The sequence below is a fragment of the Trachypithecus francoisi genome, unplaced genomic scaffold (genome assembly GCF_009764315.1).
Source record: "Trachypithecus francoisi isolate TF-2019V2 unplaced genomic scaffold, Tfra_2.0 Lachesis_group1, whole genome shotgun sequence".
Lineage (NCBI taxonomy): Eukaryota > Metazoa > Chordata > Mammalia > Primates > Cercopithecidae > Trachypithecus > Trachypithecus francoisi.
This window is the reverse complement of record NW_022681454.1, coordinates 63,112,638-63,138,830: the sequence shown is the minus strand read 5'-3', so window position 1 is coordinate 63,138,830 and position 26,193 is coordinate 63,112,638. Positions and strand designations below refer to the sequence as shown.

The 26,193-nt window shown below is 37.7% G+C and overlaps 1 long non-coding RNA gene across 1 annotated transcript in view; it reads right to left on the bottom strand.

Moving 5' to 3' along the window:
• LOC117086366 overlaps nt 1–26,193 on the bottom strand; it is a 90,556-nt gene that overhangs the window by 51,525 nt on the left and 12,838 nt on the right. The window contains exon 2 of the long non-coding RNA XR_004438307.1: nt 13,228–13,362. This is a non-coding gene — a long non-coding RNA (uncharacterized LOC117086366). The remainder of the gene's footprint in view (nt 1–13,227; nt 13,363–26,193) is intronic.

Below are 26,193 nucleotides of genomic sequence, written 5' to 3'. Positions count from 1 at the left end.
CTACTAATTTAGCCACAATCACTAGTACTATATCCAACCGCAAAATGTTTACATCAGTTGCTCCTACTAGGGCAACTGCCACTACTGCTAAGGGACTAGATGCAATCACTAGAACACATCAAACCCTATCCCATGTCACTGTAACCCCAATGACATCAAACACTAACTTAGCAATAGCTGCTGTAGCTACAAAGCCTGCATCAACTGCAACTGTCCCAGCAACTGTGTTGGCCTCAGAGGCACCTTCAGTGGAATCCATACCTCAAGGGTCTGCTGCTTCCATTGCCTCAGCCCTACAAACCCAGGAGCTGGCTCCACAACCCTGCAAGCCTCTGTCTCCACCATTGCCTCTGATTTTACCACAGAGGACTTAGAAACTGAAGAAAACACAGCAGAGGACATCACCCTCCCAGCCATAGATGATTCCACCACTCAAACTGCTCTACAACTTCAGCAAACACAGGTTTCACATACCATGCCATTGCTGGCACCACTGCTGCAGCCCCAGCTTCCACACTTGCCGTATCCACAACTGCAACAGGTACCACAACCCTAAGGATTGCTACCACTACCATTGGTACTGCCTCATTGTCAGCCAGTGCTGCCACAACTCTCACTTCTGTTGATACAGAAACACCTGGAATTTCTACCACTGCTTCTTCTGTTTCTGATACAATAGCTGCATTGGGTGCCACCACCACAATTGCAGCTGGTGCCACAACCACAGTTGCACCAAGTTCTGCAACCACAAGTACACCTGACACTGCCACCACAGCTGCATTAAGTGCCACCATGACACCAGTGGATGAGACTACCACTCAAACAGTAGATGGCACAACCACTAAAACTACTACCTCAGTGGATGAGGAAACCACTGAGTCAGCAGATAATACAACTACCGTAGCTGCCTCCACAATACCAATTGACGACATCACAACTGGTGCAACTGACTCTACGACCACCAGTGGTATGGCTACAACTTCAGCCACCAGTGCTACAACTGCTGCTGCCAGCACAGCTATATCAGGTTCTGCCACAACAACTGAACAAGGTGCTACCTCTTCAACTTCTGTGACTTCAGCTTGTACTGCTGAGCCTGGTGTATTGACCACCCTGAGTGAAACTACCACCCAAGCTTTTGGAGTTTCAACTGCAGAGGTGGTGACTACCTCTGAACCAGCAAATGACACAATCACTGAAGCTGTCACCAATCAGGCCAAAGATGCCACAACTGAACCTTCTGCCACAACCCCCATAACTAACCCTACATCCTCAGCAGCAGACTCCACATCTCCAGCTACCAGGACAACAGTTGTTTCAACTACAGTCACAATATCTCTAGGACCTACCATGCAACTGGAGAGGCCTCCACAACTCCAGTGGTTTATGACACCACAAGTGTCACTACCATACCTTCAGGCACTGGTAACACGTCTTCCGGTACCACAACTGTACAGGTGGTGATGCCACAACTGTATTAAGTGTTGCCACCACCATACCAGGTACTTCTACCTACACTGCTGAATCTGATACACTGATCAGTAACAGTGCAACTACCACCCTGACCCCTGATGCTACAAGTTCAGGGGCAATATCATCACTAAAACAGCAGATGACACAACAACTGAGGTTGCCATCACTCCAGTCAGAGAAGCTACAACTCCACCTACTGAGGCCACAACCCTCTGGTTGCCTTCACAACCTTAGAAGCAGGCACCACATCTATGGCTACTACTGCAACAGCTGCTTTTCCTAGAACCATAATTCCTATGGCAGCCACCACTGCAACAATTGCAGCCTCCACAAGTGTTGGAATCAACCGTAAGCCTTGGGTGCCACAACTACTGCCAGTATGATTGTACCAGGTACTGCCACCACAATCACAGTTACTGCTGCCTACACTGCTGAACCTGCTTCTTCAATTACTGAAGCTACAACCTCAGGAGATGAGGCCACTCCTGAAGGAAGCTCTAGTGCTCCAGCTATCACAAGGACAGCAGCAACAATCACATCTAACAGTAACTCCATCACCACTGCCCTCGTGGCAGCCACCAGTCCCATGACTATGGTCACCACAAATATAGCCTCATCTGGAACCACCTCTGCTGCACTATCTGCTACTATAACTGCAGCCAGTGCTCCTACAATTGGCATTAACACTGCGTCCTCATAGTGAAAGCAATGCTAAAGTTCATCTCAATCACCTTGGTAAACAGGTAAATTAATGACTGCAAATAATTAGACGAGAAAATTCAAAAGTGTTCTATATATGCCCAAATACATTGCATAATAGCTAGTTATTCCTGATTTGACTAAATTTTGAGTTTCCAATTATGTGAAAGAGAGCAGGTACTCTTCCAATTTACATATCAGAATACAGAGGTATGGAATGTGACCAAATTCAGAACACATGGTGACAAAGCCAGGACTAGAATCCAAATTTCTTAATACTTAAGCCCATTGTCAGAAAGCTTAGAGTTCTAGAATAGTGATTGCAAAAGATAGTTTAGTAGATAGTTGAATCATAATCAGTTGGCTTATTTTTCAATATAATTATTACTGAGCTCTACCACTATAGAAATTATTATTTTTATTTATTTATTTTTTTTTTTGAGATGCAATCTCACTCTGTCGCCAGGCTAGAGTGTAGTAGTATGACCTCGGCTCACTGCAACCTCTGCCTCCCAGGTTCAAGCAATTCTCCTGCCTCAGCCCCTGAATAGTTGGGACTACAGGCACGCACCACCAAGCCCAGCTAATTTTTGTATTTTTAGTAGAGACGGGGTTTCACCATGTTGGCCAGGATGGTCTGGATCTCTTGACCTCGTGATTCGCCCACCTTGGCTTCCGAAAGTGCTGAGATTACAGGCATGAGCCACCGTGCCCGGCCAGAAATTATATTCTTAATATGATCTTCAGGGAGACAGGGGAGTCTGATGGCCTTATGAGTGTGAAAACACTCACCCAGAAGGTACTGCAGAAGGGGAAATCAGCGTATATACAAGCTCAAACCAGAATACGGTAACCACAGTCAAGAAATTGTAAGCTGTTGTTCTAGACTGGAAGATAGCAAAAGTTAAACCTCAGTTAAATTCAGATGTAAATGAGGGCATAATTTTACTATTAATAAAGAAGATTTGTGGAGAAGAAAATTGAATTTTGTAGACATCAAGATACACTATATATTTGTCTTGATGAAGAACTAGTCTAGATTATAGAACCATAATCTAAAACTCTAAGATAAAAAGAGCATTCCTAAGACTATTTCAAAGAAAGAATTTCTGGAACATATTACCTCTCAAATTCTACATAAAGGTGTTGCTGTTGTTGTTGTTGTTGTTGTTGTTGTTAAAAGTGGTCCGGGTGCAGTGGCTCATGCCTTTGGGAGGCCGAGGTGGGAGGATCACAAGGTTAGAAGTTCGAGACCAGCCTGAATCACATGGAGAAATCCTGTCCCCACTTTAAAAAATACAAAAATTAGCCGGATGTAGTGGCACACACCTGTAATCCCAGCTACTCAGGAGGCTGAAGCAGAATTGCTGAACCCGGTGGCAGAGGTTGCAGTGAGCTGATATCATGCCACTGCACTCCAGCCTGGGTGACAGAGCAAGACTCCATCTCAAAAAAAAAAAAGGTGAACAAAAGCATTCTAGGTAGTAATAATAATGAATGAGGCCTTAAATGTAACTAGATGTGCTTTACCCTGAACCTAAAACACATAACTAGATGTGTTTTCCTCTAAAATACAATTATGTACTGTGAGGAAAATAAGAAAGGGGTGCTAGGGGCTGCTATACAGAATGGGATTAATTTCAGATAAGAAATAGAAAACAGCCAGTTTAAAATGACTAGTTAATGCTTACAGGACTGTATGAATTAATTTTACATTTCTCAACATTTTTCAAGGTCCTAATATGGCTCAATATTAAACTTCTCGCTAACTTTTGCCAGTATGGCCTCAAGAATTTGCTATCATAATTCTTCAGAAATTAGATCATTCTAAAAATTCTGCTGCTTTCACTCTCTTACTTTTTAAATGTGTTTATTTTTACTTCTTCAGCTTTTGTTCAATAAATCATTTTGAAACTCATTTGTTCCCTGTATGCATTTTATCAGTACCACACATCTTTGGAACTGGATTAAAAGTTTCACATGCTCTATCAGTCCCACACATGTTTGGAAATGGATTAAAAGAGTCACATGCTTGTCCCTTTAAAAAGCCCCCAATAATGAGCAATATTTAAATATAAGATTGACCAAGGCTTTCATGTTCCCCTCAGCTTGATTAAACTTTAGACAGATTTCTTCCTGATTCTAGGCCTCCGACCTCCCTTTTATTACATCATTTCTTTAGAAAACTTACAATAGGAAATTATTTCTCTGCCCCTTTGAGATGTGAGTCTTTTTAAAAGCCTCTTGTCAGCTTTAAAACCAAGACTGTCTTTCTCAAGGACCTGGGAGCCATCTCTTTAAAAGGGAACCATCAAAGAAGATAGTGCCCTCATCTTCCAGTCTCTATGGGAGGGTAGAAGCCTAACTTCAATAAGTACCACTTAGCAAACACAGATGGTCCAATTACAGAGAAAAACATTTGTAAACTCAAGAATCAGGCAATGTGCTCCACCTATACCATTGATCAAATGCCCTCCCGGCAAGATCCTCCAATACTCTTCTCACCCCAATGTTAAAAATCCTCCCACCATTTGTTTCAGCAGACTTGACTATTGTAATAGTTTCGAATAAAGTCATCCTCCACTGATAAACTTTGAACTGTAATTTTTGCTTTGATGAAATAACTGTGTGGGATGCAGAAACTATAAGCAAATAAAATTTGGGTTAAAACTCCTATTAACCAACCTCCACAAGAAGGTATCAAAGGAATGAAAATAGAGGATCATGCCTGCTAAAATAAAATGAAATATCTGTCCCATTTTGCCTACTTTTAAGGGCATGGGAAATATATATAAAATTTTTGAAACTGATACATTATGAATTGCTTATAATAAATATACTTTGAAATGTATAATTGCCTTTGTTGCAAAATACTAGTAAGGGAAACCCCCAGCACAAAAACAAAAAGGAAACAAAATCCAGGGAGGAGAACATGTACAGGGACTCAGAGACTGCCCTGAACGACAGTGTTGGCCTTTTTAATACAGGATCTCAAATTTTAAAACCAAGATGAGGGCAAAAGACAGGACTTTAGGCTCACTTCATACAAATAGTTGGAACTAAGATTCTCAACATAATTCTGGGACTCTTGGGAAGCCACATCTCTCAAACTTTTTTAAAAATAAAACAAGGAGACTGTATGAATTTTTCCCTCAAGCAAGACCTGCTGTAACAACAGTGGTAGTTCTATTGGACCAGACCTTTCCTAGGGGTACTCTCTTCATAAATAAATGAAATCAGAGGAATAATGTGGCCACATCACAGAGACTGAAGTTTTGCCCAGCTTGTTTATACATCTAAAGCACTCTCAAAATTACCATGTACAGTTTAAAACAGAAACAATAATAGCTGACAATTAGTGAGTGCTCATATGTGCTAAGCGCTATACATCATCATGGAATCATATTAGATATTAATAACAGCTCTGTGAGGTTGGTTCTATTGCTAGACCCTTTTTACAGATGAGAAAACTGAGGCTTGGAGGAATTAAGTGTTTTGCTCAAGGTCAAAGAGTTAGGAAGTGAAGAATCTAGGATTTATAAAATTATATCTAGATTTAATGTGAAATGCATGATAAATTAACACACACTTATTTTAGTTGCATATAACAACTTAGGTATGGAAAAATTGGCTCTAAGCATGTGAAGAAGTTGGAATCCCCTGAAAGAAATGGGCATATATACTAAGGTATTTTAATACATAATCTAAAGCAAGCTGACTCAGAGGATTATACTGGATACTAGATATTTTCTTTCCACCAGAAGACTGAAAAAGACAGCTGAATGTAAAAGAAAGCACTTCAGAAAAAAATAGCACTATTTATATTTAGAATTCTCATTTCCTGAAAAGTCTGAAAAGTTTACATGATTGTCTTTGGGAGGTATTATATCAATATCTAGGGGGCCAAGGGGAGGCCCTCTAACCTGAGGACCTCCTCAGTGTAACAGGAAGTAGATCAAATTTATTTTCTAAAATTTAAACACACAGGAATTTTTAAACTGAATTCCCATTAAAACCCCACATGAAAAGAATTATATTGTAACATCTAGCCTTTATTGGCATGGACATTAAGAAAAGGATGGGAGGGCATAGAACGATTTATTCTGGGTGACAGGATCATTCATACACAAAACCTCAGTGACATACAATTTACCCATGTAACAAATCTGAATATGTACCGCCGAACCTAAAAGAAAAAAAGAAAAGGGGGACAATTATAGATGCACAATCCAGTTAACTTTTCAAATTGAACACACCATGTAACCAGGTGCTACCCAGACGAAGAACTACAACAAGCCAGAAGTCTCTCACATTTTCCCTTCCAGCCATTTTCCCTGAACAAAAGATAAACACCATTCACCATTCTGACATTTATCACTTCATTTCTGAGCTGCAGATCTCCATTTTCAATTGCTTTTGAACTGAACATGTCCGCGTAAATACCATGGAAACATCTCAAATGCTACATGTTTGAAAAGGAGTGTTATCTGTTATCTTTTCCCCCCACCTCCACAGTCTCTGCCTCCTGATCCCCTCTCAATTAGCATCTATCATCCACTCAGCTGCCCAAGCTACAAATCTCAGCACTATCTTCAACTCCTCTTCTTTATCTCCACTATTCGATTGTTTCTTTCCTATTATTTTACTTGGTTTTTTAAAAATGGTACGTTCTTTTTATCCAAACATCCTTTCGGAGCTTTATGATGTCTGATTTATATTGGGTATGTAATGGTCCGCAAACTAGTCTTCCTGTTTCTAATTAATCTAATTTCTTCTCCTCATGGCAAAGATCAAGAACAGCTGGAACATTAAGGATATCACAATAAAGCAACATGACAGGTGCCAAATAAGCTATACAGAAAGCAAAAAATAAGGTCTGGGAGCTATTAATACCGGGAAACAATATTTTATATGGCCTTTAAATTTTTAGCTTTATCTTTATTAAGATGAACAACTACCAGAGGCTTTGAGCAAAAGAGTGAAATAATCTCACATTTAAAAGAAACACTATAGCTGCCTTTGATGATAACAGAGAGTGGAAACAGGAAACTAGTTGAGATACTAATGCAAGTAATCAAGGTCAAAATTGATGGCTGCTGGACCAGGATGGGCGTGGTGGTGGAGCTATGAGAAATAGGTTCTAGATATATTTTGACGGCAGAGCCATTAATATTTGCTCAATGACTGGATTGTTGGGTATGCAACAGAGTAGGTAAAAATGACTCCAGAATTTTTGACTGATAATTGAAAGGATTAAGTAACTATTAGTCTGCTCAGGCTGCCAGGACAAAATATCATAGACTGAACCCCATCAAAAAGTAGGCAAAGGATATGAACAGACATTTCTCAAAAGAAGACATTCATACAGCCAACAGACACATGAAAAAATGCTCATCATCACTCGCCATCAGAGAAATGCAAATCAAAACTACAATGAGATACCATCTCACACCAGTTAGAATGGCAATCATTCAAAAGTCAGGAAACAACAGGTGTTGGAGAGGATGTGGAGAAATAGGAACACTTTTACACTGTTGGTGGGATTGTAAACTAGTTCAACCATTATGGAAAAGACTATGGCAATTTCTCAAGGATCTAGAACTAGATGTACCATATGACCCAGCCATCCCACTACTGGGTATATACCCAAAGGATTCTAAATCATGCTGCTATAAAGACACATGCACACGTATGTTTATTGCGGCACTATTCACAATAGCAAAGACTTGGAATCAACCCAAATGTCCATCTGTGACAGACTGGATTAAGAAAATGTGGCACATATACACCATGGAATACCAGGCAGCCATAAAAAAGGATGAGTTTGCATCCTTTGTAGGGACATGGATGCAGCTGGAAACCATCATTCTTAGCAAACTATCACAAGAACAGAAAACCAAACACCGTATGTTCTCACTCATAGGTGGGAACTGAACAATGAGAGATCACTTGGACTTGGGAAGGGGAACATCACACACCGGGGCCTATCATGGGGAGGGGGGAGGGGGGAGGGATTGCATTGGGAGTTATACCTGATATAAATGAGGGGGGAGGGATTGCATTGGGAATTATACCTGATATAAATGACGAATTGATGGGTGCTGACGAGTTGATGGGTGCAGCATACCAACATGGCACAAGTATACATATGTAACAAACCTGCACGTTATGCACATGTACCCTAGAACTTAAAGTATATAAAAAAAAAAAATCATAGACTGGGTAGCTTAAACAACATAAATTTATTTTTTCACAGTTCTGGAGATTACAAATCCAAGAGCGAGATGCTGGCTGATTCAATTCCAGATGAGGGATCTCTCTCTAGCTTGTAGGCAGCTTCTTTCCTGCTGTGTCTTCATATAGAATTTCCTCCAATACCTTCTAACAATCTTATTTCCAAGTACAGTCACATTGAGAGTTACAATTTCAACATATGAATTTTGGGGGGATACAATTCAGTTTATAGCTGTTGCCAACAAATGAGATTGGAAAAACTATGAGAGCACTTTTTAGGATGATATTGGGAGTATATCAGAAGTTTTGTTCCGATATGCCATAGATCTACCTATTGACAGCTAATTGTCTCTATTAAGTAAAAAGATAGATATAATATTCTGGAATTGAAGGCAGATACCTGAGCTGGAGATATTAATTTGATAATTATTATCATTTCAATTATATTTATATTTGGATAAGTGTAACTAAACAAATTCATCAAGGGAGTATTAATAGAGAAGGGAGGAGATTCAAAGGCTGAACCATGGAATGCTTCAGATGGAAGAGAAGATACGGAGAAAACAACAAAGATATGTGAGACAGAAGGTGAGTGAAGTTGATAAAAGAACAAGATGGAAACCAGATGAAGAAAATGTTACATGAAGGAAGGCAGGACCAACTCTGTGAAATGCATGGGTAAGTAAAATGAGGTCTTAAAATGACAGCTTGATTCAACAATACAAAGCCATGAGCAATTCAAAGAGAACTACTAGAGCAGTTTAGGTAGAGTAGGAGAAGTAGCCTTTTGAAGTAGATTGAAAAGAAAGGGAAGGAGAAACTTGAGACAAGTTTTTGGAGTGGCTTTGTTATAAAAGCAAAGAAATCAAACAGTTTCTAGAGGGGGAAGTAAAAGACAAGAGGAAAAAAGGTTTGTTTTTATATTTTATCTTAAGATAAAAAAGAGCAACATGTCTATATGTTGATAATGAGCCAACAAAAAGGGAGAAATTAATAAACAGGAGAAATAGGGTTGCTGAAATGATGTCTTTGAATATGCAAGAGGGATCTAGTCTGAAATGGAGGGCTTGAAGTTAGGCCTACCTTTAGAGAACTCATCTATGCTAATTGAAAGGCAGATAAAAAATGTAAGAATTCAGATTATAGGGGAAATGGAAATAGGGTAGTAGAGCTTGTGAATGTTATTTTTTAATTTCATCTATTTACTCTTTTATAAAATAAGGAGCAAGATCACCAGCTGAGAGTGAGGATGGGAAAAAGGTGGTGGAAACTTGAAGAGAGAGAAGATATAATAAGAAGACTGAAAAAGAATGGATTAGAGGTCGGGCACGGTGACTTACGCCTGTAATCCCAGCACTTTGGGAGGCCGAGGCGGAAGGATCACCTGAGGTCAGGAGTTTGAGAACAGCCTGGCAAACATGGCAATACCCCGTCTCGATGAAAAATACAAAAAAATTAGCAGGACATGGTGGCATGCGCCTGTAGTCCCAGCTACTTGGGAGGGTGAGACAAGAGAATCGCTTGAACCCGGGTGGCAGAGGTTGGCAGTGTGCCGAGATCATGTCACTGGACTGCAGCCTGGGCAACAGAGCGGGACTCTGTCTCTATTTTAAAACCAAATGGATTAAAGAACTTTAATACAATTAGCAATCAGCATTAATAAGTGCCTTGAATTCATGATGAAGTGTATTTAGTTTTCTCTGGGTATAGGAAGTAAGTAAATGAAGAATTAAATTTACTCTGGATAGATGTTTTGCCAAGCAAGCACAATAAAGCAAAAGCAAAATGAGGGAATTAATAGTGTATGCAGGCGTGAGATTATAATGATTGTTCATGAGATGTAAAGCAAGTAAGGACTCAGAGGGTGTAAGGAAGAGTGAATAGTTAATAGAATTGATGGATTGTAGGTTCTTGTGAGTTAAAGAATTATTAAAATCAGGGTACCAGAGAAGGTTGGAAATTGAATTGTTTCTAATATGGATTATTAGTAGTGGCATTTTAAAATATGGGTATTGGAATGTGTGGTTATGAGAGTGGACAATCAGTGTACAGGAGAAAAGAAGGTCAAGGAACTGAGATGACAAAATAATGAATGAAACCGCCTTTCATGTGAACATTGAAATCACTATGAATTGAGAAAAGAATGATATAAAGAATAGTTACAGTGAGCCAGGAAGTAAAATCTTTACAGGAAGAAAGAAAATGATTTGAGTATCACTAGATGACTAATTGGACATGTCATGGGAGGTATATATACAATGATACAAGAGTCCAAGCTGGTGGAAGTTTGGAGACAGATACAAAACGGTCCAAAGCATTAGTAAAGAACAAGGAAGATACCTTACTCACCTCCAGGCTTAAAGGTGTAAAACCATCAAAAATAAAAGAGGTTAGACTTAAAATAGTTACAGGTAAATTCATGTCTTCAGGTTGTAAGAGCTAGGTTTTAGGCATTTTAAGTCTCTGAAGACAGAGGAAAGTCTTTAGAAGTTGGTGGAAGGTAAGAAATTAGTATAGAACAGGATTTGCAGAGCACTTTTGGAAATACAGTATGAGAGATACATAGTGACTGGGAGACTGCCTCTTGTTATGGTGACTGAGATAAGCAGAAATAAAGGGCATAATGAGATTAGTCTTGATGGTCTCAAAGCAGATAATGGTGCTGAGTGTGGGGTCTGGAAGGAATGGAAGTCTTGAAGTCTTGAATTCAGTCTTATATTGTGATTTTAAGGACAAGTAATTGTCAGTCTTACTCCAAGTGTATAAGAATCAATTTTGGCCAGGCGCGGTGGCTCAAGCCTGTAATCCCAGCACTTTGGGAGGCCGAGACGGGCGGATCACGAGGTCAGGAGATCGAGACCATCCTGGCTAACACGGTGAAACCCCGTCTCTACTAAAAAAATACAAAAAATAGTCCCAGCTACTCGGGAGGCTGAGGCGAGAGAATGGCGTAAACCCGGGAGGCGGAGCTTGCAGTGAGCTGAGATCCGGCCACTGCACTCCAGCCTGGGCGACAGAGTGAGACTCCGTCTCAACAACAACAACAAAAAAAAGAATCAATTTTGACCCCAGTGAGTACAGTGACATGGGAGAAGGAGAATTTACTTGAATCAGAATTCTCAGGGCTTCCTTTAGAGCCCTGTTTATCTTACTCTTGACACCAGGCAATTGATGTTAGCAAGAAGCATGGAATCAGATATTCCCCTTTCTTAACCCCAGTTAGCACTGAAGATTTCTTGTCTCTGTGCTGTTATTCTTGCCTTTTACTTACACATAAAAAGTCCTTTCTAACCCAACTCCAGGTCTCAAAACTTAACCAAACTTCAAAATTAAGAACATTTCCAAAAAATAGTGATTTCTGCCTCTGTTGAAACCCCCAAATTAAAATGTTTTGATTATGTAACTCATTGGTCAGATTTTGCCTATCTTGCTCCCATATACATCACTTGGGTTCTGGGAGCTGAACCTTAAAGTTAATAGGCACTCAATTAATATTCAAATGAATAAATAAATGGCAATGAATATGACTATCATATGCAAACCTTTCCTCCTAGAATAGATTATAAATTCTTTGAGGATAACCATTGTATCTTCTGCTTCTCTACTTCCACAAGTGCCTTTCACAAACACTGGATAGGTAATTGTTGAATTGATAGGCATTCTTATTCATTAAACATGTGGTACTGGTGAACTTGGAAATTCAATAAAACAAAATAAGCATTCTGAAATCTATGCCTGGGAGCTTATAGAAATCACAACTAGGTGAGGACAACATCCTCTGTTTCCTAATCTGTAGCTCCTCCTCTATATTATTTTAATACATGAAAACGCACTGGTGTTAACCTACCTGAGCATTGCAAGGGACACTTTCCAGAAATAGTGGCTAGATCATAAACTGGAAAGCATGTGGGAATATAAATGAGCTATTCACCTCATTGAAGGTGTGAATAGGATTAGGACTTCTTGGACAATTAAAAAAAGAATTTCAATATGAAAATTTTTTTTAACATACAAAGCCTTGATTTTATTGTGCCAGATTCTATTTGAAAACTACAAGGTGGGAATTTTAGCTATCTTAGATCTTACAAGGATGAATTAGTGCCAGCAAGGTATTCTGTGTCTGAAGCTGGTGGCTTACTTGAAAAGACATGCAAATGTTATCTCTAATTGAATGAGCATTCCACGCTTAAGCACGTATGATTGCACTGGCTTTCCAACAATTTCGTTATTTCTTTGAAGAACAATATTTAATGTCATGGGAATGGTATTTCCAAGCTACTAAAGTGATAACATTATAATTATTCAACTCATAACACATTGCCTTTGATCTGAAGATGATTATTATATACATAGATGCTTTATAGGTGCCTGATTGAAAAAACAATCCAGTGACTGGCTTGCATATAATTTTGGAGATATGGTATTTGTTCCAATGTGTAATAAAAGAAGGTCAACTACAGAAAGGTATTAAGATGAGCCAGAAGATAGGGAAAGATAGGGAAAATTGAAGAAGTCTTAAAAAAATGACAAAATGTTTGACCTCATTTGTTTTTCCAGCTGGTAAGATTCATATATCACAATCATTAATGAATTTTAGGGTTACATTATGTGAAAGAAGTATATGGGTTTTTTAAAAGTTGCATGTACTATAAATTAAATTTTTAGTATATTGAAATGGGAAGGGATAACAAGCCAGTTAGGTTCAGACTGAGTCTCTACATTGTCTGATAAAAGTACTGTTGCACCATGCCTTACATAGAAATAGCTGAAAATCACTAATACCTTAAACTCAGATTTTTATGGAAGTTTTAGAGTACATACCAATGGATCATCTCAGCGAGTGACTCAACAGGTGTGATATGTTTTTGTTTGTTTCATGTAAACAGACAACTCTCTTCAGAAACTGGAGATAAAAGTTCGTCAGTGTAAGTTTACTGAGCAATCAGCAAGGTATCTCTATAAATCATACAGAAAAAAAATGTAATAAGCCATGTAGTAGTCTATTAAATAGCCTTTAATTTTTTCTTCTCATATATTATAAATATATTTTTCAAGCACTCAACCAAACGTAATTCTGTTCTTTAAAAAACCACAGCCTAGTAGAGTGAATTCTCATGTAAACTAATAAATGGCCATAGATGTAAAATTCTATTATAGTGAATCCAAATTTTGCAGTGGAAGCAGAGGAAGAAACAAATTTTAAAAAGTAAAATGACACTAGAGCTAGAGCATTAACATTTAGAAGGCTTCATAATACTGAAAATATGAGCCTTCCCCCTTTCAATTTGAAGATAAGCTAATAGGTTCACTCTGTACCTAAGAGCTGCATGCACAAAAGACAACAGACATTTCCTATCCTCTCTTTTGTTAGGCGATTAACTCAGAAGCAATCCTTTATATGTGAAGCTTTTTCTCTCCCCCACTGCAATAAAGGAGGAAGAAAGAGGAAGCTGTGTTTCTTTCTGAGATTTAGGCTTTCTCAGCCTGGATTTCATCTTCATGCATTGCTGAACAAGGCTGATTTGGTGAAGAGTTAATGCTAGAAGGCAGCTGAAGGACAGACTCCTTTGCAAGGTAAATACTAGAATAAATCAGAATGCTTGGAGCCATTCTTTTTTCAAACACCCTTTCTTAAAACACTTTTGTATAGGGATCTAATTGGGTAGACTTTGTTAACTTATATCAAAATGGTTTCCTAAAAATGCAACAGATGAGTAATAATTGTGAATGTGAAAATAAGTATTCTTTTCCTCACTGAAGTGTTCTGTCAAAAATCTATTTGTTAGTTATATTGTTTACTTCTTCATACTCTATCAGCTATAGAAAACAGTCAAAATTCTTCCTACTCTTGCTGACGAGATAAAATGGAATGGGCCTTAGCAAATTGAGTATTCGGCATACTATCATTTCTAACAATGCACTAGAAATACCTGGATATTGTCTTTATCTTATTAAGTTGATATTTTAGTTAATGTTAACAATAATAAAACATAATCCCAGAATATATAAGGAGCTTAAACAAATCTACGGGAAAAAATTCTGATAATCTGAACAAAAAATGGACAAAAGATTTGAATAGACACTTCTCAAAAGACATACAATTGGCAAAAAGGCATATGAAAAGGTGCTCAACATCACTGATCATAAGAGAAATGCAAATCAAAACTACAATAAAAATACAAATTATTTCTAATATTTTTTAAATTGTCACTTATAATAACTCAGTGGATTAATCTAACAGAGAATAATCTTACACCTTACTTTCAGGGAATAAATCACAAGACAAGATGAAGATCCTAGTCCCAATTGTGACCATCTTAAATTTTGTGGTTTACTTCCCAGTAAGTTTCAGTATTTTGGATAATAGTAATTAGATGCAGGGAAAAAAATAATACTTAGATCATCAGCTTACATTTAATGCAAGAAAGAACATTTTGCTAAATAAAACATCTTTTTTTAGTATTCTATTTTGTATTCATACATTTCCTTCTTTTAAAATTAATTATATACACAATGAAGTAAAGATAAGAGAAGTTATAATGTATGGTAGTATAGGATTTGAATGAGGCTTCTCTATGCGTTTTATATTATAAGAGATTCCTTACTAAAAGTTTGCCATGGAACATCTGAATTTATACTCCCAGAAGGTACTCAACCCTAACATACATATCAGCTGTTGTTTTTTACATTGATACTGTGTATTTCTAACTTAATTAGTTTAACACTCAATGGATATGGAAGACAGCAGAGGCCTTCACAATGTTGCTTTATTTGATCAATTTAATGCTGTATATTCATTTCAGACTTTTAGTAAAATATCTGCTGGGGTAACCTCCCAAAAGTGTTGTACCTCTTCCTCTTTAGTTTAATGGGAGTCAGGAAATAGACAGACAAATCAAGATTTGTCTGCCAATCTGTCTTTGTCCTCATCAGACAACTATCCAGCAAGTTCAGTCTCATCCATCCTAAAAAGAAAACAAACAAAAAACCTGCACCTACAAAAGATTCAGACAGCTACTCAGCGTCTACTGATGGAGTAAGAAGGCTCTCTGGATGCCTTTCAGAGAGAAACCACTCAGACACCCTTCAAGTTGACTTATATAACTTTCTTCCATTTGGAGATGATACACTAAGTAACTCTATAGCTAACCAGATTTCAACTAGTTTTGCTCATGTCAAGGGTACAGTAGGCAACTCAACTCAGGCAGAGGTTTCAAAGAGCAAAGCTTCATCTTCCTCTGATGCTCTGCAAGAGAATTCTGCTGTCAGTACCACAATTTCCAACTTGGCACCCAACTCCCATATAACACAGAAAAGGATGCCTTTTTCTGGGGGAAAAAGCATTGCAGAACCTGTATCCATGACCACCTACCAGTACAAGTCTGATTCCACTGCTATTTCTCACTTTCAGGCAGACTCCAAAGCAACTCAGAGTCTTGAACCCTTCTTCCCATCCACTGGCAGATCTAAACCATTCTTTGCCCCTTATCCTGCTGCATACATCCAAAATGCTAAAAACGAGTTCACTCCCTCAGCAGATGAGAATACTATTGTCATATCAAATACAAACAACCTCCTTGGAACTGGTACCACTACTCATAAAGAAGAGGTAGGACCAGACGGTATGTTCTGTTTTTATACCACAGCCCTTATGGCAGGAGGCAATACTGCAAAAATTGATGCCACAGACATTCTACAAGAAGATTATACAGCTCTGCTTGATGTGCCTGATCTGGAGGACAACAACATAATTATCACTGATACTACTTACATGGAAATATATAGCAGAACTGCGAACAATGAGCCTGACCTTCCAAAGAAAGACAATTCTATCGTAATTGAGGCCACAAATATAAAGAATGATGGTAGAACTACAGTTACTGCTCAAGTACCTAGTATTTCCTCTGCAAAAAATAGCAATGACTTTGAACCTATTCCTATTCTGAATAATTATGACAAGTCAGATACCAAATCTGTCATGATTGCTACTAATATTGATAAAGCTATTTCCAATATCAATCCCACTGATACTACAAATTATCCTCTTAATGTATAAGAAAAGCAATAATGTTGTCAGTAATTTCAATGATATTAAAACAATGACAGATGTAGCTAAATATACAATGCATGTGGGGTACTTAATGATTTCTAAAACAAACAGCACCACCTCTACAAAGCGTTACATTAACCCTAACACTGTAGAGTCAATTACTAACACTGACAGTAACTTTAAAATAATTTGGCCTTTAAAGGAAGGTACAATAATAGAAGATAGACACACTGTTCAGATGGAAAACATCACGATACCTAACAATATCAATATTGCTGAAGCAACTGAATCTAAAGCAAACGACTCAATAAGTATCATTCTAATATACCTGCCAATATATACCTCAAAACTGATAGGGACAATTTTAAGTCTGTGAGCACTTATGGAATTGAGAATGTTATTTCCATGGTCAAAGAATTTGCAAATAAGAACCAAGATGATACAGTTATAGAAGTCATCTTTATTCATCCAAACACTTCACCAGCAGAAATTAGAAGAAAAGTTTACTCTCTTAATCTTGATGGAGATTTTGCCAAAACAGCAGGAAACAAAATTACTCTCCTCCTGACAACTTTGATGTGTTCAATCTCCTATTCAAATATAAAATAATGCTCTTTACAATGGATAGCGAAAACTTCATTAACAAAAGAGGTGATGATAGAATCTCCTCCACAATAACTGCAAATGACACCCAAACCAAAATGGAATCTGAAAGAACTACTGTACCTAAAACATCCAGTTTCCAGAATAGTATCATCCCTATGATTTCTGTCACTCACCCTGCAATTGTTGAGTCTGTTCATTTTAGTAAAGACAGTGAAGCTGGCATGACATCAGCATCAAAGGTCAGTATTATCTCTTCAGATAAATCTACTAACTCTGTGAAGAAAAGAATTAGTGTTTCTACTAATGACAACAAAGCTGGTGGTGTTGCAGGTCCTAACCCTGAAATAGACATTTTTATGAACAAAGGACACACTCTTCCATCAGTAGCTGAATCATTTAAACTAATGCTTAATGCCCCAGATATTGAAGCTCAACCTTCTCTGCTAATTAAAGATGACTCTTTGACTGGTGCCTGGATGAAAATGTTAGATTCTGTTAACTGAAAATTCTCATCTCACTCATGATGCCATTATATACAATAAGGTATCACTAGATCCTCTGAACATTCCATTTCAGTCTACTTTAATTACAGCTGGTTTCACCTCTCCCAATGATGAACACAGTGCCACTGCCAGTGCAAGTAAGAGGACCACACACATGACTGGCAGCTCTGAACTAATAATTAATAAAGCCACCATGGCAGAAGGAAGAGCCACTGTACCTATTGCCTCCCTACCTGCAAAGATGTCTGGTATTCTTACTCCAAGAAACCCATTTATAGGTTTGATAGACAAAGAAATGGTTAATGAAGATGAATCACTCCCTATACAGAAGTAGAATCTGTAATGGAAGAAGATGCTGTTTTTCAAATAAAAAAACACCTTCCACCTGCACATAATTGCAAGTACGTTGAATCAGAAGACAGTGGCTTCAAAACGAGTGGATTTGCGGCTGCTGATATCACAAAGTTTCTATTGCAATTTAGTATTGTACCTACTGCTGAAGTAGCAATAAGTGACAGAGACCTTACTACTCCTGGGGAAGCAAATGATGTTGTATATGATGTTACTAATCCTACAGGTGACAAAATACACTTTAAGCCAATCACTACCGAAACAATGGTTAATGGTTTAGGTGAAAGTGCAGCAGTGAAACAGAATATTAAAGCAGTAGATGGCACTGTGTTCCTTCCACCTAGTGATTCTATCCCCCAAACTTGAAGAATGTATTACCCTAGACTTCCTAGCATATACTATAATGTAATCACTGATAATTCACTTACTGTCACCAGAAAGAACACAAATGTTTCCTGGAACACCATCAAACGTTTACAAACCATTACTTTTCACAATGGACAAGTCAGAGCCTACTGATTTCTGAGATACCTATCAATCTCCTATTGCCATCACTTCAAGCAATGTTAAGAGACCAGCCAATAAAGGCAAAATGGTTGAGACCAAAATAAATATCCCTCTTGCTATCCCTATTGGAGCAGACGACATTTCTTATGTGGATAAAAACACTAAAGTTGCAACAAACTTGGCTTCAATAGCTGCCACCTCACCAATAAAGAAAGATATTCTGACCTTGAATGAAGTTAATACTCATAATAATAAACCCAATAAACTAGGACATGGCCTTAACAGTTCCAGAGAAAATCCTATTGTATCTAGAGATGATGGTACCTTATTAATTGCTAATTCCTCTGCCATTATGAAGTCTGTTGCCCCTTTCATTCATTCTCAAGCAACAAACCTTGTGAAAAGAGACCCGTTGGCAGATATTATAGTACCCAAAACTTATTATAAAATAAAAACTTATTATAAAATAAAACTTATTATAAAATAAGCCCACCCCAGTAGCTTTGAGAGTAGCCATCAACACTGCCTCTCAAGGAAATGACACTGTATTTCATATCCCAAGAAATGAATTGGAAAATTTTTTCAAAGAAGATACAATATTGAACTATGAAGCAGGTCCCCAAAATGAGGTAAGCATTATGGTAGAAGAAGAAGACACACTTGAAGAAGGAAATGCCAGGGATTATATTTATGCTATACCTATTGCAGGTGACAATGTTCCTAAAGGTAACAACTTGTCAGTTGAACAGTATTCTGTCAACTCTAATACATATGACTCCACTGCATTCAGAGGAACAACTAAAGGCGGAGCTGACCAACCTGAAATTGAGAATTCTTCATCATCTTATAAGGCTGAAATCTCAAAACCTCTACTTGGAAAATTTACTCCCAAGGTTCAAAGAAAAGTGATTGTAAGAAATAGTAACAGTGGTTCTGATCATGATACATTCTTTGGTGGTGATAGACTTCATTCAATAATGAAAGAAAATGTCCCAGAAGGATATATCTATCCTCCTGAAAGAGATTCTACCATTACAACGTCAGATTTTAGTATTCCAATGAAAAATAATGTAAATCCTGCTCTGGAAGGTACTGCGTTACTCAGTAAAGGAACTTTCAGCAATCATTATTCATCCTATACTGATGAGCAAAGTGATTCAGCAACAGAAAAAGACAAAATTGCTACAGGCAGCATAACAAACTCTCATATAGGCATCATACCTGTGACTTCCTTCACTGTTGTTCCTTCTAAAGACATAAATAAGGAAAATTATTACCATGTATCTGAAATAGGCACTCCTCTCTTACTAGGATATGAAAACAAAATAAGAGATGATTCCCTTATTTTTCAGCTTGGGACTACTCTGGCAAAGAAAAATAATGTGGATAATATGGATTTGGTAACCATGGAACCTGACAAAAGTGGCTCTGAATGTAATTCAAATAAGTATGTCTTTGAAATAGAAAATGAAGAAAATAGCCCTATTGTAAACGCTATTTCATTTACACATAGGCCCAATAGATTTATATCGCATATACCCTTCTATAATGATGAGGCCTCAAGGAGTCTTCTGTATCAAATAACCCACCCTGAATTTGAAACTAGGGAAAAATACCAAATCATTATTATCAAAGAAGAAAACTCTGACTCTAATATTGTTGCCTCTTCTTTCAGAGATTATACCAAAAACTTCAACACTCAGCATCCAAAAACCATGGCTCCTTCCCTAATGGATGCAGGTGAGACTTCTTTTCCTGAGTTTCTAGAAAGAACATCTGCAGGAAAGGACACTCTAAGTGCAGACGATGCCATCATCATTCCCCCTGAAGTTTCTGGTTTAAAGAATGAAAAAATCAAGTATTTATTTGTACCTCACATGGAGACAATTTTTACCATGGGAGGGGGCAGGACATTGGGTGCTGTCCCTACTGATCATATTGTGGTAACTACCCCCATAAAAACTCAAGGTCATTTCTACAGGAAAGGCATTTCATCCAATATTCCTAACACAGCTACCCTGGAGTTGGCAGACATCATCACATTGGAGAAAACCAAAATCAACGAATATGAAATGGATTTAGCTGAAGTGACTCCTTCAGAGGATCATAATAATCCATTGGCTCAGGATGTGGCCTACCAAGTAGAGACTATCTCTGATGTCAGTAAAATTACCAACAGTATAATCAAAGCAAATTCAATTACTTCTCTTAATCCAGTCAATGTCACCAAAATGCCACCAAAGGCCAGCATTGTTTCACTTAATGCCCCTTCCTTTGAGTCTGACAGCAATGACAATAATGTCACTACCATGCCTAAGGTAAATGGTGTCAGCTCCATAAAATTAAGATTTCTATTAATTCCCTATCAAAACGTAACTAGAATGACATTTCCTCTTGGTGAAAATGGTGAATCTTTATCTGACACATTGGTGACATTAGAGGTATCGGAGCCACTGGGAGAACACTCTACCATCACCAATCAAAACTGGGAAATCACCAAAGTGCAAAGTGACTTTCAGCCTTTTCCCATGTTCTTTCCTTTTCCTCTGGTAGATCCTGATACTTTTTCAGAGAAACCCATAAATGTAACCACTGACATACCTCCCGCTGAAAATGAGGTCATTAATGATAAAACTAACACCAGGGTCTTTTCACCTAATATGGTCCTTCAACCTGTAATCCACAAAAATGAAGCAATAAATAAAACTTCTAACTGTCATGTAGATCAAGCAGTTATTAAATTTTCTGCAAAATAAATTGCTACTGCAGGAACTAAGGCTAATGCATTCCTCAGTAGCAATAAGGCTGTTGCAGAAGATGAATCCTATATTTCTGAAGCCAATATTCCAGTGAACTTAAGAGATGTAAATGCAGTGGGAGTTGATCCTTTCATCCTTAAGCCTGATACTGCTTCTCCTGAACAGAAAGCACCTGAAAATTCCAAAGAAACATTTTACCTTGCTTCCACAATGAGCACAACAAAGAAAAGATTGGGGTTAGGGGCTCATTTTCTCTTGAAAATGATTACTTAGAGAGGTCCATCACAAACTCTTATGATAAAGTGTATCGACTACCCCTGAAATCAACTCCTGCCCACTAATTTTATTGGAATCTGTAATTCTGAACTTGCTCCAACACTCATTACAGGAGAGAGCAACATAAAAATGACTTGATGACTTTATCATATCTAATGATATAATTGGTCTGAATGACAAAGAAACCATTTCACCTGACAATATCATCTTTATTGAAGACATGAACAACATTATAAATGTAAAGAGATATGTAGCTTCTGTAGAAAAAGATAATGTAATCCATATAAAGTAATTTCTTTCACAAATGAATTTTCAACAGAGCCAGATGTGTTTTTTCCGACAGGGGAAAACAATCGAAATAATATGGATCTAATTACCACTGGACTTGATGATAGTTCTTTGGACTATGTGTCAGAGAGAAATACATTTTATATTGGGGGAGAAGGAAAGACTCCCAAATCAAAAATACCTACCTTTGCTCAAGAAAAAATCTACGGAGAATTTGGATCTCATACTCCCTTATCTACTGCATATGTAACTGAGAATCCATTGAAAGGAAATCCTGCAGAACTCAAAACTAAACAAAAATACCAAATGTTGAGCTCCAGAGAAGTAAACCATGATTCTGACAAAGGTTATTTCTTTCTCAAAGATTATATTGCCAAGCCCTATAGAAAGTCACCCAGAATGATGATTCACCCACTAGTAGATGAAAATAGAAATTTTTCTCCAAAGTTTTCAGATGATAAAACTCTGGAAGGCAGCAGCCCAAATGGAAGTGGCATCATCATTATTCTTCGTGAAGGTAAACAGATTGAACATATCACATTCCAGATCCAGGAGCAACGGTAACCAAAGGAGAAAGCAGGACATTGCCAAATGAAATCACTGATCTCACCATGAGCTCAACTCCAGTTGAGAACAGAGAACACTCCTGCAGGAGAAACACCTCATCCACTGCTTTTAACATCCTGAAGAGAGCCAAATCCACCATGTCACCCAACTCTGAGTATAATAAGAATAAAACTTTCAAGGCAGAGAGTTACCATTCACAGGATATCACTATTCCTTCAGTTGCAATGTCAACTTTGCATTCAGTTAATGTCAACCTTGATAAAGAACTTCCCTTTATTGATGAAGATTCTGAGGCTAAAAAAACACAAGGACTCAACATCTTCTTCACTGATGGAAACGACTTACATTATGGCTGATACTACTCCTTTTTTCCATGAGAACAGTTATGAAGGGAGTGATTATATGCAATCTGATGAATATAATGTATTGTCTACAGAATTCCTATTTCTACAAATAACTGAAAATACAATCCTCAACTCTAATGCCTTTACTGACAATTCTGTCCTAATGAGGGGTAACTCCTTGGCTGACTCTTCAATGTCAGTATCAGTAGTATCAGAGGCAGTGACAACATACCTTGATCTCATTAATGGAACTGGTATTTCAGAAAATCAGGTCCTTAAAATTCAAACAGACCTTCAGCCCCACTCCTCGGACCCAATTATTCCTTCTACAAGTTCAACAACTATTACCAGGAATTCAACAAACAATGATGCTGATTCATTATCCACTGTGAAGAGAGAAACTGTTGGGATTCTAAATTTAAGATAGATCCTCACCCTTTGGGTATAATCATGAGAATACTTTCACCCAAACAAATGCACTCTTTCCCTTCCAAAATAAAAGAAATGGGTAAGCACTCTGTTGAGGGAGACACAGCTTCTAAATTCAACCTAAATCATGTTACAAATGTAACAATCATCATTCCAACTTTGGAAAAGGCACCTCCTTTAACCTTTGAGCCCAGGACGCTTTGGAAGAGCAATAACAATGAGGAGGAGGAAGTCAATATTTCTGAAGCAGACAAATTTTTTTAGGAAATTCAAGTACTTTGAAATATAATTTTTTCACTGGCAAATTTAATATTTCTGCTGGACCCAAACTTCTTCCCAACTTAAAAAGAATCTTTTCTGCTGATCCCACCATGTCTGTGTAGAAGACTTTAAAGCTTAAATCTAACAACTTTGCTCCTCCAGATAAAGACACAGGCTCAGAAGTTTTGTTCCATAATTCTTCCACTAGATCACATGGCGGAGCATGGAAATCAACCCTTTCTCCTTCTGGTTTCACATCAACAGTGAGGTCATGTAAATATTCAGAACTTGGTCCATTTGTCAAAATGAAAAATGATGCTACAATAAAGAATAATAATTTTCCATTTGAGGAAAGAAGTACTTCAACTCATAAAATCATCATTTCACCTGGTACCAATACTCTAACGACAGGAACATTGAATACTATTTTTAGTAAAAAATTTCCACACAGAAACTTTGTAGAGAAAGAGATAATCACTGAATATGAGGTAGTTCCTATTACAGAAAACATTTCAGATATTACTTTAGGTGAAAATATTCCAAATAATACCCATGTAATAAGCACTGTGCTTGATGACAGAGCTTTGAGTATGTCACAAACAAATATGTCCTGGAACCACAGGAGAGAAAATACAACCCTATTATTAAAAAAACGACTCTCACTTACAACCCCAAACTATTTGGATCTCATGCACTCTACTCTAGTGCTGATGCCTCTGGACATCTAGCTCAAGGAGCCCTAACTGTGACCAAAACTAAAGAAATACTGCAAAATTTGGTGTCTAGAGAAGAGCACAACAGTTCTGACCTTGATGATATTGTTCTCAAAATTTCCACTGGCAATTTGAGTTCTGAGGCTCCCAGCTCTATGACTCACCCCCTAACTCACACAAGTGAGAATTCTTACAAATTTCTAGATAAAACAATTCTGGGCAGGGACACCCTAAGAGAAGCCGGTATCATCACCATTGTCCCTGAAGACAAAAAGATGGAGTACACCCTTGTTCCAGACCCAGGAATAACAGCAACCATGGAAGAGGGAAGGATGTTCCCAGATGAAACCATGGATCCCATTGTGTTAAACTCTCCATCAAAAAATAAAATCCTGTTCTACAGAAAAGCCATTTCATCTGCTATTTATAAAACTGATATTCAACATAAAGCAGAAAATATCTCACCATTCAGAGTAAACAATGTTGAAGGGAAAATTAATGTGACAGACATGACACACTCACAGGACACCAATTTTTCTCTGGCTGAGTTCATTGTCACCCCTGATAGTGAAATTCCCTTCATTGATGAAGATACTGAAGTGTTAAACAGCAGAGCTTCAATCTCTTTCTCACATGTGAATACAATCCTTACTGTGGATGATACTATTCCTCTCTTCACTGAGGACGGTTATGAAAAAGGTAGTTCTAGCCCACCTGGAGAACACAATATTAGGTCTACAGGATTCCTAGCTCTACGAATCCCTGGAAAAGTCATACTAATTCCTAAAGCATCAACAGTAAACCTTGAAATATCTGGCCCAGTAACAGTAACAAATAACCCCTTGATTAATTCTTCAATTGCATGGTCAGACATGCTTGAGGCAATGATTGAATATGCTAATTTTATTAAAGGTAGTGATATTTTCATTACAAACCAAATGGACTTCAAGCCTCACTCCTTGGCTTCAAGTAAATTTCCAGCTGCAGACAATTCTACAAACAATGAATTTGATTCACTATCTTCTGTAAACAGAGAAACTACTGACATTCCTAAAACTGAAACAGATCGAACATATTCTGAACTTCAGAGAATAATAAAAACCTTTTCTCCTACAAGATTCTCTCAGCACAGGATCTATGAAGAAAGGAAAATAACCAATCCCTCTGGTCAAGACAATCCAGCTGCTAAATTTGATAAAATTCACATTACAAATACAACAGATCTCCGTCTAGCCATGGAGAAACCCCTTCCTTCAGTTACTGAGCGTAATGTCCTCTCCACAAGTGATAACAATGTGGAAAAGAAAGTTCATATTTCTGAAGCAGGTCATTTTCTTCCAAAAGATGCAAGTACATTGAAAGATAATTATTTCCCTGTTAAATTTGATGTTACTTTTGCCAAATCTCAGATACATCCCAATTTAAAAGGAATCTCTTCAGTTGATTCCATGTTAACATTTCCAGAAGTATCTAGGTCTAATAATCAAAGATCTTCTCCTGAAGTCACTACTAAAGAAGGGACCATTATACACACTCCCACTGGAACTTACGGACTACCATGGGAATCAACTCTTCTTCCTTCTAATTTCACAACGTTCATGAGTTCCTCTAAGAACTCTGAATTTAATCCACTTGTCAAAATCAAAAAAGGCACCACAACAACTAATAACAATATTACACCTGGAGAAAGGAGTTCTTAATTTGACAAATTCAAACTTTCACCTACTACCATTATTTCAAAAAAAGGTATAAAAAATATTGTTTATAATAGTAGATAAGGGGATATTTATAGAGAAAGATACATCAATTGAAGTAGTTCCTTTTATAGAAAACATTTTGAAAGAGGCAGATGACACCCCTTTGGCAGATGGTAATATTCCAAATAAAGAGAATATGATAACTATTATGCCTGTCAACAGTGCCCTTGAATATGATGCAGATAACTATGTCTTTGTGCCAGTGGAGAAAAAAAGTGGTCCCCTTATAAAAGAGACCATAGTCACTAATAACTCCAATGCACTTGAGTCACATGAATTCTATGCCGCTGCTGCAGTCTCTGAACATTTTTCTCAGGGAACTCCAATTGGTATCAGTACCAGAAAAAAACAGGGTATCTTCATCTTCAAAGCGGAA